The sequence below is a fragment of the Nuphar pumila genome, chromosome 14 (assembly GCF_984573655.1).
Source record: "Nuphar pumila chromosome 14, dmNupPumi1.hap1.1, whole genome shotgun sequence".
NCBI classification, from domain to species: domain Eukaryota; kingdom Viridiplantae; phylum Streptophyta; class Magnoliopsida; order Nymphaeales; family Nymphaeaceae; genus Nuphar; species Nuphar pumila.
This window is the reverse complement of record NC_143262.1, coordinates 9,335,324-9,353,242: the sequence shown is the minus strand read 5'-3', so window position 1 is coordinate 9,353,242 and position 17,919 is coordinate 9,335,324. Positions and strand designations below refer to the sequence as shown.

Sequence of the window (17,919 nt, the reverse complement as noted above, 5' to 3'; positions counted from 1 at the left end):
GTATCAAGCATAACATTTTAAACAAGCATATAGGGGTTCATGTTTTACTCAAGGCATTTCATATCACTCACTTACATAGATATTCATATACATTCTAGCATTCATCTTTCTAATAGCCTTGGATATTACATACCTGTTTTCACTTATAATATGACATTTTCCATCTCTCTATATATTCGTAGTTTGCTGAATCAGTTTTGCAGGAATCAGGTAGAAAGTTTGTTTTCCCTTCTTAGTTTAGGGATTTTTAATTTCCATTCAAGATCAATATTGTAATAGCCAGGACTTAATGAGAATTTACATTTCCAGTTTTAGATAGAATGAATGAGCATTGTAAATTTCATGAATTCTTGGTTTTTCATATCATTTTCATCTCATTTCTCAAAAATCTCACAATGGTGAAACACGAATGGCACATGCACCATTTCGTAAGAGGTAATTAATCCTAAGTTGATGATTTACATCAATGGCCATAGTCAGGATGTAAACAAGACTTAAGATTTTTATCTTTTACGAAATAACACTGGATCCACACTGGATCCGTTTTCAAAATTCATCATATCTCCTCAAATATTTTCTTCTTTTATCAGAATTTAACTTAAAATTAATTCAAAATATATACCAATGGCCATAGTCAGGGTATATTGAGAATTAATTTCATTTTAAATTCCATAAAAGCACCAAATGTGCTTCATTCTTCACCTGAATTTAAATATAGATTATTATATAATACATTCAATGACCATAGTCAAGGGTGTATTATATCTTCAATCTTATTTTAAATTCATTTAAAGAATGAAATAGCTTTTCAAAATCCAATTTCAAAAAAATTTAAATACATTCATCATTTAGGATAGAATTGCATCATATTTCCGAAATTTCCTCTTCAAAAACTCCAAGTAATGTAAATACTTTCTTCAAATCTATCTTCAATCCTTATCATTCTTTCAATTTTCAAAATTTTATTTCACTTTTAAATCTCAAAGTTCAATCTAACTTTGAGATTTCAAATTCATTTTATATTCAAAATTCAAAATCAGATTTCAAAGTTCAATTTAACTTTGAAATTCCAAATTCATTTTATATTCAAAGCTCTAATCAAACTCCAAATTCAATTTTAACCTTAAGACTCTTGATTCATCTTCTAAATTCCAAATTCAAATACTCCAAATCAAACCCAAAGTTCAATTTAACTTTGAGATTCCCTTCATCTTCCAAATTTTAAATTCAAACTTCAAAAATCAAGGTCTAATTTGACTTTGAAATTCATTTGTATATTCAAGATTCAAATTCTAAATTTCATTTTTTTTAAAAAAGCTCTTGATTCATCTTCTGAATTTAAACAAACTCCAAATTCATGTTAGGATCCAGAATCCAAATTTCACTTTGGATCTCAGACTTCAGATCCAATTCCCCCTTAGGATGATCTAGAGTCCAATTCCACTTTGGATCTCATACTTTAGATCCAATTCCCCTTTTGGATCCAGAATCCAATTCCGCTTTTGGATCTCAGACTCCAGATCCAATTCCATTTTAGGGTCTAGAATCCAATTCTACTTTGGATCTCAGATTTCAGATCCACAATTCATTTAGGATCCAAAATCCATCTTAGGGTCCAGAACCCAATTCCACTTTTGGATCTCAGACTTCAGATCCGAAATCCATCTTAGGGTCCAGAGTCCAACTTCACTTTGGATCTCAGACTTCAGATCCAATCCCATCTTAGGATCCAGAACTCAATCCCACATCGGATCTCAGGTTTCCGATCCAATTTTAGGATCCAGAACCCAATTCTATATTAGATCGCTGATCGCAAATCCATTTTAAGATCCAATACCATTTCCAAATCTAAATTTCAAATTCAAATCCATTTTCAGATCTAATTTGAATCTCCTAAATCCATTTCTATTCTTAAATACCTTCTGGATTTCTCAGATCCCTTTTAAATCTCCAACTTCAAAAATCTAAATTCAATTCCATCTCAAGTATTCATTTCCTAAAATTCAAATTCAAATTCAAGGTCGATTTTTGACTTTGAAACTTCATTTCCTTTCATTTTAAAGCCTCAAGTCATTCTTTCTCATTTATTTCTCCCAACTCTGATTTATTTCAAAAACTTAGAACTTCTTTGATCTATCTCAAGTTCTAAAGTTAGATTCAAATCATTTTCTCCACTCCTTTACCAAGTTCATCTCAGAATACTTGAAAATTTCTAAATCAATTTTCGAAAGAGCATACATCCTTGCATTGCACAAGCATGATTCTTTGTGCATTTAGAGTTAGAATAAATTCTTAGATTATATTTAGGCAAAGCAAAAAGCATAGATTCGATCCTTGGTTCGATTACCCCTGGTAAAGGCGCTAGGAACGGTCGAACCTCGTACCGACGAGCGAATCCCGTCTCTCCCTTTTCCCGCAAATATTTTAAAAAACGGAGGCGAGTAATCTTTTAAATCTCTGCAAATCAAGGTCACGTGAGACCGCGCAAAATAGTTCCTCTTCTCTTTCTCTTTCTCTTTCCTTCTTTTCTCTTCTCTTTCTCTTTTCTATCTTTTTATTCTTCTCCCTTCAAAAAGGAGGAAAATAGAGGTTAAAAAAGGAAAAGAGAAGGAAGAGAGAAAAACCCCGAGAGAGGAAAAATTTTGCGATGATCACAGAAGTACGCCTCATACGCCTCAGGGCGAGGCATGCCCCCTGTTATTATCGGGTCAAATGAGGGTCAAAGCCCTCATTTGACCCAATTTTAGGAAAAAATAAAGGGAGGCCCCAACCCTAATTAGGGTCAGGGCCTCTCTCTCTCTCTCTCTTTCTCTCTTTCTCTCTGTCTCTCTCGTTCGCCTATCCCTATGTCTCTCTCTCGTTCGCCTCTCCCTCTCAGTCTCTCTCGCTCACTCTCTCCCTCTCTTTCTTAGTCTCTCTCGCTCTTCCTCTTCCTCTCCCTCTCCCTCTCCCTTGCACTCCCTCTCTTTCCCTTCTTTCTTTGTCTCCCTCTGTTGAAAGGAAGAAGAAGTTTGTTCTCGCCCTCTCCCTCTCTCTCTCTCTGTTGATAGGTAGTCTCTATTTTTTCCTATTTTTTTGCATTTTTATGTTAGTTATTTTTTTTAATATTAGTCACTATTTTTTTTTCTGCCAAGTGCCAACACAAGGAGTAAGAAGAAGAAGAGCGTTCTCTTCTTCTCCCTCCCCCTCTGCCGACAAGTAATATCTTTTTGTCTCTTGGTTCTATTTTTTTCATTATGTTTTTATGTTAGCCTTTTTTTATTTCTACTAAGTACCAACACTGATTATGTACTCTCTTTTATTTAGATAAGAACGCATTTTTTTGTCCCTATATACACATTTAAATGAAGGTAGTAATTCAGAAATACAAATTACAATAAAAATAAGAATTAAGAAATAATAGATTTTATATATTTTTGTTGAAAAATATAAACAATTAAAAACGATTTTTAAACTATAAAAGAAACAAAAACTGAAAACGTACTTAAAATATACAAAAAAGATGTTCATATTCTCTTCAACCTTTTCTGGCATGGTTTAGGTTATGGGTTCTGTTTAGTATTGAGATAGGGAATTTTATCATGCTTCTTTTTTTATTAGCTAGAATTTTAAATGCAATGCCATGTTATGTGTATGGTATTTTCAAGTTCAAAGTGTTATAAAAATCTGATATGATCACTTGTTTGTGTAATATATGGTGATTCTCATTGATTATGAATTTGGATTCATTGGATTATAATCATTATATAAAGCATTGGCTCAGTTTTTTTTTTGTTATCTACCTCCATATTTGTGTTTTTATATGTAATTAATTGATTTCTTGATTTCATAACTCTTTATTTATGCTTTATGATGATGACATGATATTAAAAAAAATTATTGTTAGAGATTTTATTACTTATTTTTTTATTGAATGCTCATATTGTATTTCTTAGATACTTACATAGATCAAGTTGTTGCATTAATGTTACTTTTACATGTTAATCTCACATTTTCGATATTTATTTAAGATTTTCTATTTTTTATTGGTTGTTGCTTCATCAATAAAGTGTTTATTCTATTTATTTGTATTTTTAGATATTTTTTTAAGTTAAAAAATTTAAAAAAAAATGAGGCTTACACTTTACGCCTTGCTTTGGTTTTTGGTGGAGCGCCTCGTTATGCCTCAACGCTTTTCACAGCATTGGGACAAACACATAAACAAATGCTGGACAACAAACAAAAGTCCCATCAATACAGGCCGTCTTATTGGGTTCACACTTTCATGGACAATTTCACATGAACAAACAGAAGTGCGATGTAACCACTTGCTCTACAGTCATAGGGAGAAATTCACAATCATACATGAACACAAACCCACAAGAAAGACAACTACGATAAGCTTAACGAAGCAATTTCCAGTGCATAACTCTGGTAACTGACGGCAAAGTAAAGGAAGCACCAGCTTTTGAGGGCATCAGGCAGGTATATCAACATCTTTCACAAGGAAGAATGTAAAACATTAAACATCACAATGGGACCTCCTACTATAGCGATATTGAAAAGAATGATTAGCAGGCTACCCTTCTGTTAACAATTGAGATTCTGCTCCTATTGACCATACATATATATTATATCCATATTCATATTTATATTTATATTTTCATTCAAGAATGTATATTTAAATATAAGGAAGAAGAAAGATGCAACAGATTGTCAAGCATCTATGATATCATTTGGTTGTATGAGCACTTTCAATCCAACAGCTCAGATTTAATCAATGTTATATTTAACCAAAAATGGTAATCCACAAATAGTGGTTACAAGTGGGTTGGATAGCAAGGGAGTAATCATAACTCACAACTGATGGCTGAGTGGGTTACCACTTCCAGAGTTTTGAATTTTAAAATTAAATTTAGTCGATCATATTGAATATGAACACATGTTCAATGCTCCACATACAGTTAGTTGCATCTACCTCATCCCATATATATGTATATACAGGCCTTTTGTCAATAGCTTGAATTATAAGCAGTATAAAATTATACACATACATACATATATATATATATATATATGTTGCTTATATTTGGTGATATTGATAAAAGGCCATTACCTGGTGCAATGGTGAAGTGCTTGACCAATCATCATGGAAACACAAGTTCAGGTCCTGAGGTCATAAGTTGGTAATGCAAAGTAGAAAAAAATTGCAGAAAAATTCTTGATAGTTAAAATACTACAGGCCACCCTTTGTTGTACCTTAAGTTTGGAGTACATGTATCACCAAATGACATAACTAATAATTAAGCTAACCTTGAAAATAATGTAAGCTGTTGAACTCTTTGATAAGGCTGTAAAATGTTTTAAGCTTGAAATTGATTACATGAATATAAAACTGAAGAACAAATAGAATAAGAGAAAATAAGGACAGACTTTATCATGCTAAACCTGTGATTTTCTTTTTGTGCTGATAGTTTTATTCTTTTAAACACCAAAGATTTTCCCAAGATGTATTAAAAAAACCAGTAATAATCCAAGATTCTGCTTTAAAAAAATCCACGCTTTCCACGCTTGTTTTATACTATTTACAACCAAGATCTTACAAATATTTCATAAGATTTATAAAGTCCTGTCACAAAAAATTGTCACCAAGATAATCACATGTCCTAACACACAAAAATTGCATCACCAAGATATTCACATGCACACATACACACACATACGGGAGCCTGCACATCCTGCAGATCATGACAAGATGATCTAGAGTTCAAAGAAATGAGAAGTGGAAACAACGTGAAAAACTGTCCAAAGAATACAGGTATGCCTGCAAGTATGTGTGTGTTGCTGTGTGCATGCATGTGAGTGAATCAGAGAAGAGAGAGAGAGAGGGAGTCAAACAATATGCTTCCTCGAAGACGGATATTGCAAAAGAAAGGACTGACCTGATCAAAATCCACAAGAAGAATCTTGCTGACTCCTGATCTTAAAAGAATACAAGCAGCATGACTCCCAACTCCTCCAAGACCAATGACTACAACAAATGATTTTGTCACTTTCCGTTGGAACACCATGACAAAGAATTGTATATTCCTAATAATAAGTAATAACAGAAGAAGTCATGCAATACTTTGAACACGCACAAGGGACAACTAAATATGCTTTACTACCCAACTGAAACATCAATACTCGTAAAACAATTTCAAATAAAAAAATTATAGCAAAGAAAAGCAACTCTCGTCCAATTAAAACAAATGTAGCTTACCTTGTAAGCTGCTCAGATACTATTTCATCTTGCATAAGATCGTGAAAGACCACTCCATCTACACCCTGATCATCCATCTTTCTGCTTGACTCAGATATATACTTCTTTTCTTCTGTCATAAGTAATTGGAACACGAATATACACACAAAGACCACAATGCACCTAAGATGTGAATGCTATCATCCGTATACAATTTTGTCAGTCATAATGATTATGTTAACAGTGACACAATGTATTGCATATGTTAATACTTGGAAAACAAGTTCGCAAGCAACATCACTCAGCCACATTGCAATTTACTTTTGTAGCTTGAGTACTTGCCAAATTGCAATCATGAATAACCAGAAGCTAAACAAATCATCCGAGCTTGAGCCCTGAATGCAAACCAAACTAGAAAGTAATTTTTTTCAAAATATGGAAAATGAATTACAACGAGAAACATGATAAAGCAACATGGTATCCACGCACGCACGTACATATGCACACGGGCACAAGCTCATGAAGAACACCACAAACACAGGCAGAAGCACATGCACAACACCACACACGCACAAGCAACATGGTATCCATGCACACACGCACACATACACGCACATGCATATACACACACGCACACAGGCACAAGCACATGTGGAACACCACACACACGGGCACAAGCACATGCACAACACCACACATGCACACGTGCGTGTGCACATGCACACACCACACATTGAGTTCAGATTTCGAATGCTTCAAAACAACACGCCTTTTCCACTGTAAAACATTATACACAGATCAATAAGTCCATCCATCTCTTTAGATAGCTAAGAATGAATAAAAGACCTAAGGAGTTCCGCTTACATGTACAGAAACCAATCCGACAAGACCGAATATTTCAGAAACACTACATCCCTTAATTCAAATATGAGAAGGCTGACAATCCACAAGGAACAAGGTTGCAAATAGAAGTAATCTTCAAATTGACAATGTATAGCAAGTAAACGCACGGTGGATCATATTCCTCCCTATAAGAAAAATTAACATAAAAACCTCGATAACATAACACGACTTTCTGGAGGTTGATAGACAAGCACAATTGCGGTAGTGAATACAAAAAATAACCGAAGGATAATACAAAGAAAAACTCACCGCCATCGGCATCTCCGATACTCGAAGAGCCGAACAAGCGCTTCGTAGCCTTAGAAATACTTGACGCATCGCCACTTCTGTAAAACAAAAATACGAAACCATTTTTCGTCACGAATTCCCGCAGCGACTTCGCGAACGAAGACGCGAATCGGCTTTCTGCTGGTACAGATCGAGCGAGCCTTTCGCATCTAATCCCTTGAATGGTGACGGAACATCTCATTCCGAAAGGGATCGTCGAGAACTCCCCTAGCTCTTCTCGGGTTGATTAATGCCCTAAATTGCTGAGGCGTGCCCTAGAAATAGAGTTGGAAAGAGGTGAAGAAGAAGAAGAGGGGAACTTACGCAGAGAGAAGCTTCAAGAGAGCCAGCGTAGCGCATGATCCCACAACAACGCCTGCGCCCACTAACACCAGACCCTTGCACCTCTCCATCGTTGTCTTCCACACGCTTTTCTCTCTACGTGACCCTTTTTAATAAGCGGACGCCCGCCATGGTCAGTTAATCACTATTTGGGGATGGTTTTAAACACGCGACGAGTTTTGTTTTTGAACAATGGTGGAGCCAGACTTTCACAGTATTATTTCAGACTCTTGAACAAGCTTTTCAATGAGTACAGGGCAGCTATCTGGTGTCACGAGAAGTTGTCTCGTCTAGCTAAAGATATCAAAGCTTGGCTCTATAATCAAGATGTGGCTAAATTTCAGCAAATGACTACTTGAGAATAAGAGATTTCAGTATTGTATCAAACTATGTCTTTTCCAGAGTCTCTATCTGATTCTCACCTACAAAGTTTGCAGGACAGATCTATTGAGTTATTAACGCTTTTGAAGAACTGGAGGGTCAAAGAGGAAATTAGATGGAAACAACGGGCAAGGGTGAAATGGCTTGCGGCCGAAGACGATAATACTAAATTTTTTCACTCATATGCTTCTCATCGTCATAGGAGGAATGTCGTCTCATCAATCACCATTAGGAGTGTTTTGTACTTAATCAACACGTTATTTCAGCTGTCACTCAGTATTTTAAAGATTTATACTTTGTTTCACTTACTGTGAATGGTGTCATTGGACATGTTTCTGTTGGTTCGATTCGTCAAGATCAAGCCAGAATTATGCAAATGAAGTTATCTGAAGATGAGATTTTTAGGACCATCAAAGGTTTGTCGGGGTGGAAAGCTCCAGGTGTTGATGGGTTTCATGTGGATTTCTTCAAAAAATTTTGGTCTTGTGTGAAACCTGATATTATTAACATGTTTGATGAGTTCTATCGCAACTCCAGATTGCCTATTCAAACCCACTTGACAATTATTTTTTTAATTTCGAAAGAGGATGTTGTCACTGATATCTCTAGGTTTCGACCGATCTCTGTTATGAGTGCCCTTTATCGGATGATTGCTAAGGTATTGGCTAATAGGTTGAAGGTCGTGGCTAACCAAATTTTTTTGAACTCTCAGTTCGCCTTTATCCACAATAAGAGGATTCACCATTCATTCATCTTGGCCTCTGAAGTCATTCACTCCTTACATCTTAGTGGTCAGCCCTATTTTTCTCTTAAATTAGATTTTCATAAAGCCTTTGATTCTGTGCATTGGCACTTCTTATTTCAAATGTTATCCAATTTTGGCATTGGTCGTCGTTTTTCTGGGTGGGTGAGAGAATTGGTCTCTAATGCTCATGCCATGATTAAGATTAACGGCACTAGAGGTGGTCGGATCAAATTGGGGCGTGGATTAAGGCAAGGTTGCCCTCTCTCGCCTTTATTGTTCAATGCCATTGTTGAGGGTCTCATCGTATTGCTCAAGCGTGTTGCGGAGAAACGCCTGTTAGATCCTCTAGATGTTCCGGATTTTTTGGACCATATTCTTATTTATGTTGATGATATGATTTTTTTGGGCGAGCAAACGTGCAGCAGATGCTTAGATTCAAGCTTATTCTCCAATTCTTTCTTTCTCTTTCTGGGCTTTCCCTAAATGATAGCAAATGCTCTCTTACTATGTTCAATGTTCAGTCTCTTATGCTTGCAGTGGGTCAACAAAATTTTAATTGTGCAATCTCTGAGTTGTCGATGACGTATTTGGGTCTGCCGTTACAAGTGAAGCGCCTCTCTTCTGTTGTTTGGGCTCCAACTATTCAAAAAGTGAAAAGCAAGCTTTTTTCGTGGCAGACGTCTTATCTCTCTATTGTTGGTCGTCTGACTTTAATCAGACATGTTCTTTCTTCTATCCCTGAATTCTTCATGTCAATGTTCGTGATGCCTGTGGGCGTGGAGAATCAAATTTGTCGTTTAATGACGGATTTTCTTTGGTCTGGGTGTCAACTTAAGAGTAAGCGCCATTTGGTTGGTTGGCGAACGGTGGTGTTACCTAGGCGTATGGATGACTTAGGTGTTTTTGCTCCAAGACAGAGGAGTATTGCTCTTGTGGCCAAGCAATGTTGGATGACCCATCAACCAGACTCTCCATGTGCTCGCTTGCTTCATGCTAAATATGGTTCTCCTTATTCATCTCACTCTCGCCATGGAACCCGGGGGTTGGCGATCTCGCACTTGCGAAGCATGTGGCTGAGAGCCTTATCGTCCTTCAAAGATCAAACTGGGGATGCTGAAAATTATGATCAGTGGTTGCAATGGGCGCTTGCACCAAATGGTGCGTTCCACACCCACAAAGTGTATAGACCGTTGCTCCCCCCAGGGACAGATTGGTTTCCTGAGTGTGCGTTATGGGTTAAGGGCCCTTTTCCAAGATCTCGGGTCTTGGCTTGGTTAATTTTGCATGATAGGGTTCAAATTCACAGTTATTTAAAGAAGTTGGGCTTTCAGTTTTCAAGTTGGTGTGTGTTGTGTCAAGCTGCTGAAGAAACTACTTTTCATTTATTTTGGTCCTGCCCAATCTTTGTGGCTCTATTTAATAGGACGTGGAGATCTCTGAACGTAATTGTCAAAGAGGAGTCTTTTGCGCTTGATCTGCTCCTGGGCCCTATTGAAATTAGACGATGCAAGCGGTGGAGACTGATCTGGAAGACATGGTTGCTTACTACTTGGTGGTTTGTTTGGATGGCTCGCAATGATGCTACTTTCCATCAAATTTCGGTCATCCTTAATCATCTTGTCCATAAAATCCTGGTTGACGTATATGCGATTTTACGTATGCATCTTAGAGATCTCTCCTTTCATCTAAACAACGTTCACTCAACGGTGGTTTCTTCTAATCCAGCGGATCCTGGTTGAGCTGGCTTTGTTGTTTGTTGCTAGTTGTCTGTAGTTTCTTTTTCTTTAGCTTTTGTTTTTTTCTATATTTTAGTTTTGTTTTCTATGTTGTTCGGTTCATGGGTTCAACATTTTGTTGGTCTTCATGAGTATTAATGTTGATCCTCTTTTGTCTCTCTCTCTCTCTCTCTCTCTCTCTCTCTCTCTCTCTTTCTCTCTCTCTTTCTCTCTCTCTCTCTCTCCGTGGGTTCGGCTCGGGCCTCGCCGCCTCGGGTTACTTATAAGGGGTTGTGAACGGTCGGACCCGAACCGTCTGGTGAACCTGCTCACCTAGGGGTGCAAACGAGTCAGATTCAGTCCGTATTTTACTACATCCAAAAATAAATCCAAAATATAAACAGTAGATCCGGATCCAGATCCGAATCAGATTCAAGGATGCAAGGTTGAATCCGAATCCGAAATACGTATGGAAATAATAAATCCAAAAAATATAAAACAAAAACAAGCTATTTACCTATAAGAAAATGCAATCAGTCAGATTTTGATTCGGATCAACTCCAGATCCAATTTAAAATGCTTATTTGAACCCGGCCTAAATCCAAAAGTAATCAGATTGAACAGATTTTAAATCGGTCCAAATGCATATTCAGGTTTTACTCAAAGGATCCATATCTGAAAATATCATGTCAAACTCAGATAAGATATCCGATCATATCTGGTCCGTTTGCAGCCCTAGGTGCATCGGACCCAATCTGAATCTGAAGTGATGGATCCAACCCCAATCTGATGGGACCTAGGATAGGTAGCAGCAGACTTTGATTGAGATAGAACGAGCAAGGTTGCGGAGTCTGGATCGGGTGCAATCACATGGCATAAAACTTGTGCATTAAGCACCTGACACAAACATTTGTGCAATCATATTGCACGTAATCTTTTCAGCCCGTAGTCACTCTAGGCTCTATGGGTTGAAAAGATTAGGTGAAATATGATTGCACAAATATTTGTGCATTAATCCCCTCATCACCCTTCATCTTAAGGACAAAACTGTCAATTGTGGGGCTCTAAGCCTGATGGAGGGTAATTAGGTGCTTAATGCACAATTTTTGGGTCATGTGATTGCACTTGATTCAGACTCGACTATGAGAGAATCTGAGACAGGAGTGGTGAGCAACAACCCTTAATCGGACCTGTTTCACTATGTCAGAATCCATGCCACACTGATTTCAACTTGAGTTGGAACTAGGTCATACCCAACCAGCTTTTTTTGTCGTTTTTTCAATTTGTGACTCAAAAAAAAAATGCATCTCGAATTAAAGACCTAATCGTATTGGCTTAGCTTGCCATGCCTACAATTGTCATCCCATAACCATGAAATTCTGAGGCTAAGACCCTCACCCTGAAGGTCTATATAGGAATCTAACCTCGACCACCACCTAATAGCCAAAGGCTCAACCCCACCATGCCAAAGGTCATACTCAACCAGTTGTCAAGTCTACATGTAAGTAGAAAATCAAACAGATCAAAGAAGAGCAATTATTAGTCTTTCACCTAATAATTTCTCCACTTAAGATCAAGTCCTTGGTGCAATGGTATTTGTGCAACTATACTTTGCTTTGGGTGAGATTGAGTAACTCGACGTAGAATACCTTGAAAACTCTTTTGTCTAAGTATGGTTGATGTATGATCAACTATAAGCTAGACTCTAAGCTCAACTTAGGTAAGAACCCCATACTCAACTTAGGCAAAGCCTTGACTAAGTCAAGGTCTAAGTCTACTAGAGAAAGCACTTGAGAAAGAGAGAGCTATAGTGAGCTAGGGACCTCGAGATAATATAGAGAGAGGAGAGGAAAGTTGTGTGTGAGTAATGAGAATGAAAGAGAGTTAAGGTTTATATAAGCCCATACCAACGGCTAGAAATAAAGGTTTATAAAAAAGCATTAAAAGGGTCAGACAACCAGCCATAAAGGGCTTAGACTGACCAAATGGCCCAAACAGTTAGAAGAAAGCGTAAGTCTGGAGCCAAGAATTTAAGCTAAGGTAGGCACAAATGCACAGTAAAAAAAGAAAAATAATTTCTATGAAAATAAATTATATTAGCAAGTACCAAAAAAATGGAGGAACTAAAAAATGTCATATTCATAATTATGAGCCTTTTTGAAGCTAAACATGTTTTCAGTAATAAAATTTTTTATTTAAGAACCACATAGTACCACAATAACATGTTTATATACTTTAATATTTAGCTTTATTTGATATAAAGATTAAAAAAAGTATCTTCCATGAATAATGGAGTGTAACTAAGCTCAAGTTTTGATCTTTAAATGCATTCAACAAGACGTGACAAAGGAATACAAACAACTTACTAATAAATAGTCAATTAATTAGTTAATCTTCTAAAAAATATACAAAGAACATCATAAATGTTTTATATATAATTAGAAAAAATGTAAGTCACTCAAAATGAAGAGAAACATCAAACACATTTAATGAATTTTATGCTTTCACCAATTTACCTTTAGCATACCATCAATAAATGAAAGCACCAATACAATAAACAAAAGATAATAAAACTAATTAAATTCTCTTAAAAAAAACACAAAAACTCTAAAACCTAATTAAATACTCATGCTATTAAAAAAAACTAAATGTAATCCTCAGTCCTACCAAACATGATTCATAGTTTTCATACATAAGCTAATTGAAACAAAAAATAACAAAACTCTCAATTTTCTAACTGGAGGATATATCTGGATAGTGGTCCATGGTGATGGGCATGTGGTTGTGGGCCATCGACGGGAAGGGCCATACAAAAATTCGAGAGAGAGGTGGGGTCGAGGGAGGTTGGGAGGGAATCAAGAGAGAGATAGAGGGGCCAGAGGCAGATCTGCGAAGGGCGAGAGAGAGGGGGTGGCACAGGTGGGGTTGCGGGGGAGGGCGCGAGGGAATAGAGAGAGGAGGGAAGAGAAAGAGAATGGGGGCTCAGTTTGCCATTGTGGCATGTGGGCTCGTGGGCAGGGGCAAAGTTGTTTAGGGCAAGAGAGTGAGGGGGGGCACACTCCACAGGTGGGGTCATGGGGAGATCGGAGGGTCAGAGAGTGAGAGAGTTAGGGATTTAGGCTTAGAGTATTTGGGGGGGGGTGGATTTGGGAATGAAAGGATAAGATCAGTTTGAGCCATCCTCGGACGAGCATCAATGCTCACTCTAACCCAGTCAGGGTGGGCACTGCCCACATTTCATGCAGGCAAGGGTGGACACGTGCCCACCCTCCCTATAACATGGCTTGCCCCTAGGTAATGGTCCTAGTCAATAGGACGAAACATGGCCTTTTGAGGTAAAAAAAAGTCCAAAAATTGGGTTATGGTCAACGATCAACAGGAGTGGGGTCGCTAATGGACTGTTTAATAATAAATTTATCATGCAAAAGATATCGGACATGTCCTGATCAAGGTCCAAAATGGTTTCTATGAGTATAAAGACTATGTCAAGGTTCATAAATGGGTCAGTCAACAATCGGTCTTAGACTTGAGGAACAAATTTGTTGCGAGTACTAAAAAAATTGGTAAAAAACGAAATTAAAATGGACCTAGTCGGACTAGACTGAAACCCAACTCAAATCCAAATCTAAGATCCAAGATTCAAAGTTCAAGATCTATGATTCAAGATTCAATATCAAGGGTCCAAAGTTAAAGGTTTAATGTTCAAGGTTCAATTTGATATGCACTCATTGGGCCTTGCCCAATAAGGCAACACCCCACTATATAAGGTCAAGTGAAGTCCTAACACTCTTCAATGTAGGACTAAAGTTGTAAGAATAAATGAACACCCACTAACTTAGGTAAATATCGGATAATGTGTATGAAACCTAGATAGTTGAGTCAAAACCAAAACAATCTCCCATGTGGATAAAAACTATGGAAAGGACTCAAGAGGTTATTCGTGAAGGTCCAGTGCATAAATGAAGATATATTTTGGGTTTGAACCTCTACATTAGTGTTACTTAGTCTCAGGCAGTCTGGGACTCTAATAGTTTTAATTTTGATTTGAAAATCCTAATTGACTTTTCAAACATTGTAATACACACTTTCACTTCAGATGGTCATAGTGTGTTAACTAATATATACAAGCCACATAATAGGGGTCATGTGTTTTATTCCAGTTTCATGAGTGCTCTAGAGAGAAAGTTTAACTCTCATAGAAGGTGACTCCCACCTTCACACTCACATAGATAAGTCTATTAAGGGTGTAAACCTATTTGAAACACCTGAACTATAAAGTCTATGGATCTTATTAAGAGTTTAATTTAAACTCAATCTTTGTACATAAGTTTTGAGCACTTGACATCTAGAATAAAAAATATTAAGTATTTAATCCAATCACTCAGTGACTTATTCTTCCCATTGAACCACTAGATTTGGTCTGACCCTTATTATGTGGTTGAATTTTCATTAATGGTGATTGTTTTTATAGATTTTAACCTCATTCCCCTCAATGTCTGAAATACAATTTATTGAGAAACTCTTTTTGTCAATGGATCAGCTAAGTTTTGACAAGATTTCACATACCCAATCGAGATTACTCTTTGCTCGAATAACTATTCACATAATTGTGTTTTATACTAATATGTTTAATTTCTTCACTATAAATATTATTTTTTACTTTATATATAGTTGTTTGACTATCACAATGCATAGCTACAGAGGTACCAATTATCTCTTAATAATATCTCCATTAAGAGATTCTTTAGTCATTCAACTTTCATACTAGTTGAAGCCAGTATTATCAACTCTGTTTTCATTGTATAATGGGTTATCACAATTTGTTTTTTTTATCCCCAAGCAACTACTTTAGATCCAAGGATAAGTATCCAACTACTTGTGGATAATGACTCGTTGAAGTCAGAATTATAGTTTACATCATTATACCTTTCAAATACAAGTTCCTTCATAGAATATCTCATATTATATAGTTTCTCTCAAGTATAACATAACTCAATAGATGACATCCAAATGCTTTTTTGTTGGATTATTAGTATATCGATTCAACTTGCTCATACAACAGGCTATGTCTGGTCTAGTTTCATTCATTGTATATATGAGACTGTCAATAATACTTGCATACTTCAACTAAGATATACTTCTTTCAGTGTTAATCAATAACTTAACACTTAAATCAAGCAATGTAGCAGTAGACTTATAATCACAATTATGAGAACTATATAGAGGCTAAAGTTAGGAAGACCCAACATCTTCTATTTAAGAGGGGGCCTAGCCTCCTATCTTTCTTTTCTATTTCATGATTTTAGAGAGAGAGAAGAGGCACACATTTTGGAGAGAAAGTGAGCTAAGGAAGAAGAAGTCTGACTAAACCCTAGATGAGTTTTCTTTCATTGCTTTTGTGATGATCGTTCGTATGAGCCAATCCTGCTTGCTTTTCTTTTTGTTTTTAAGTGTTTGATTTGATACAAGGTTTGTACCTTGTTATTGGACAACAACCACTTAAGTTGGGAAGAAATCTATAAACTCTTTCATGTTTTGATGGTATTTTGGGAGAGTTTTGTCACATTTTGATCTTCGCTCGAGTGTGCAGTATTTTATTCATTCGTGTTTGCATCAAGGTATAATATTTTTCATTGTTCAGCATGTTAAGAATTTAGTATAGGTTGATCAAGCATGAAATCATGTTCCTACAGTCCAATTTAGGTCGTATTAATATTTACAACCTTATTTAACTTTTGTAATATTTATTTTAATTTGTAAGACTGATTCAACCCATTTTCTAAAGAAAATGATTTATATTTAGGTTTAAATTCATGTTATATGTTAGATTTGATGTTTATAGCGTGCTGGATATGTTTATGCATAGATTTAATATGGTTTTGATGGATTAAAAATTTGTTTGGTGATTTTCTTGAATTTTGTGATGAGTTATTGATATTCTTGATTATTTTCTTTTCTTGAATTAATATTTTGACATATGTAGTTTAAAAGAAAAAAAAATCTGGTTCTCCAAAATCATGAGCCTAGAAATCCTAAAAATTAAGGAGATGTTTCAAATATATGAAAACAATCTCCAAAAAAATGCAGGTTCAGAAGAGTTGTGATTTGGGAGATATACCCTCTGCAAGTTGACATAGAAATACTATCCTCACATGGGTCTATATGGACTGCACATTTTCTTAAAAATCATATCTCCCAAAATACTTAGAATTCATGGATAAATTTTTTATGTATGTTAGTTCATATATAGGAGAACATACAAAAAAATCTTTGAGGCTGATCTCTCATGGTTTAAAAATTAAAAATCATAGAAGTTTAATCTAAAACCTGAAATTTCTATAAAATGGTCCGTTAAATAACAAAAATAGATTGTATTACGGGATTTTTAATTCTTTGTTGAGGCAAATTTAAGACTGGGCTTTTTAAAACTTGTGTCAGATGTATCAAGCCAACCACAGTAAAAATTCCAAAATTTATTTCGTTTTACATAATTCTTGGCTGTTATTTCTTTAGAAAGATAGAACCAATCATGAATGTTTTGTGAACAAAAAAGTATGTGTTCCCAAAATTGTTATTTTTTGATCCAGAATGAGTTTAGGTTTGAATTTTTTTACCGTGCATTTGTAATGTGTTGGTGAATCTATAATAAAAAACACAGGATCTAAATCATTTTATATGATTTATGCAAAATTTATACTGACAGGTAAATTCTTTCCTAATAGTCTCAAATTGAGAACTTTTATTTGAATACATGTCATGGTTTCAAAAGTGAACCATATGAACATGGTTTAGTTTTAAAAGTGGACCAGATGGATACACAACCTGTTAATGTACAATATGTGGGCCTATTGAGGTTGTGTGATTGTGCCATCACTTGTGAACATATTTTAAATGTTATATAATAAATTTCTACCATAATATTATAATGTGAAACATGATGTGTTAATATGTAACATGATGTGATGATATGCAACACAATGAGATTATATGAAGCATGGTGTTATGATATGCAACATGTTGTTATGGTATGTGGCGTGTGAGTATGATATGCAACATAATGTGAAATACTTACTTGAATACATGAGACAGTTCGAGAGGTGAATCAAATTGTATTGTGGCTTATAGTTGAACTACATGTAGGCATATTAAGGTTGTATGCTAGTGTAGTATTATTATAATAATCATATGAATACATTATTTATATTATTTTGTTATATATGATTAATTGCACTTATTGACACACAATGATACATTGTTTATGACCAAGCGAAGTGGTAGCCCTATCAGATAATGCATGGTGAGGTGCATATTGAGGATGTATATAATTGTGTTCCTGTGAAAAAAAC

The 17,919-nt window shown here is 35.8% G+C and overlaps 1 long non-coding RNA gene across 1 annotated transcript; it reads right to left on the bottom strand.

Moving 5' to 3' along the window:
• Positions 1-6,378: 6,378 nt before the first annotated feature.
• On the bottom strand, positions 6,379-7,843 carry LOC149816293 (uncharacterized). Its single transcript, XR_016427665.1, has 3 exons — positions 7,715-7,843; positions 7,373-7,449; positions 6,379-7,248 (listed from the first exon to the last, which is right to left on the bottom strand). It is a non-coding gene; the product is annotated as an uncharacterized LOC149816293 (long non-coding RNA).
• Between the last annotated feature and the right edge of the window lie 10,076 nt (positions 7,844-17,919).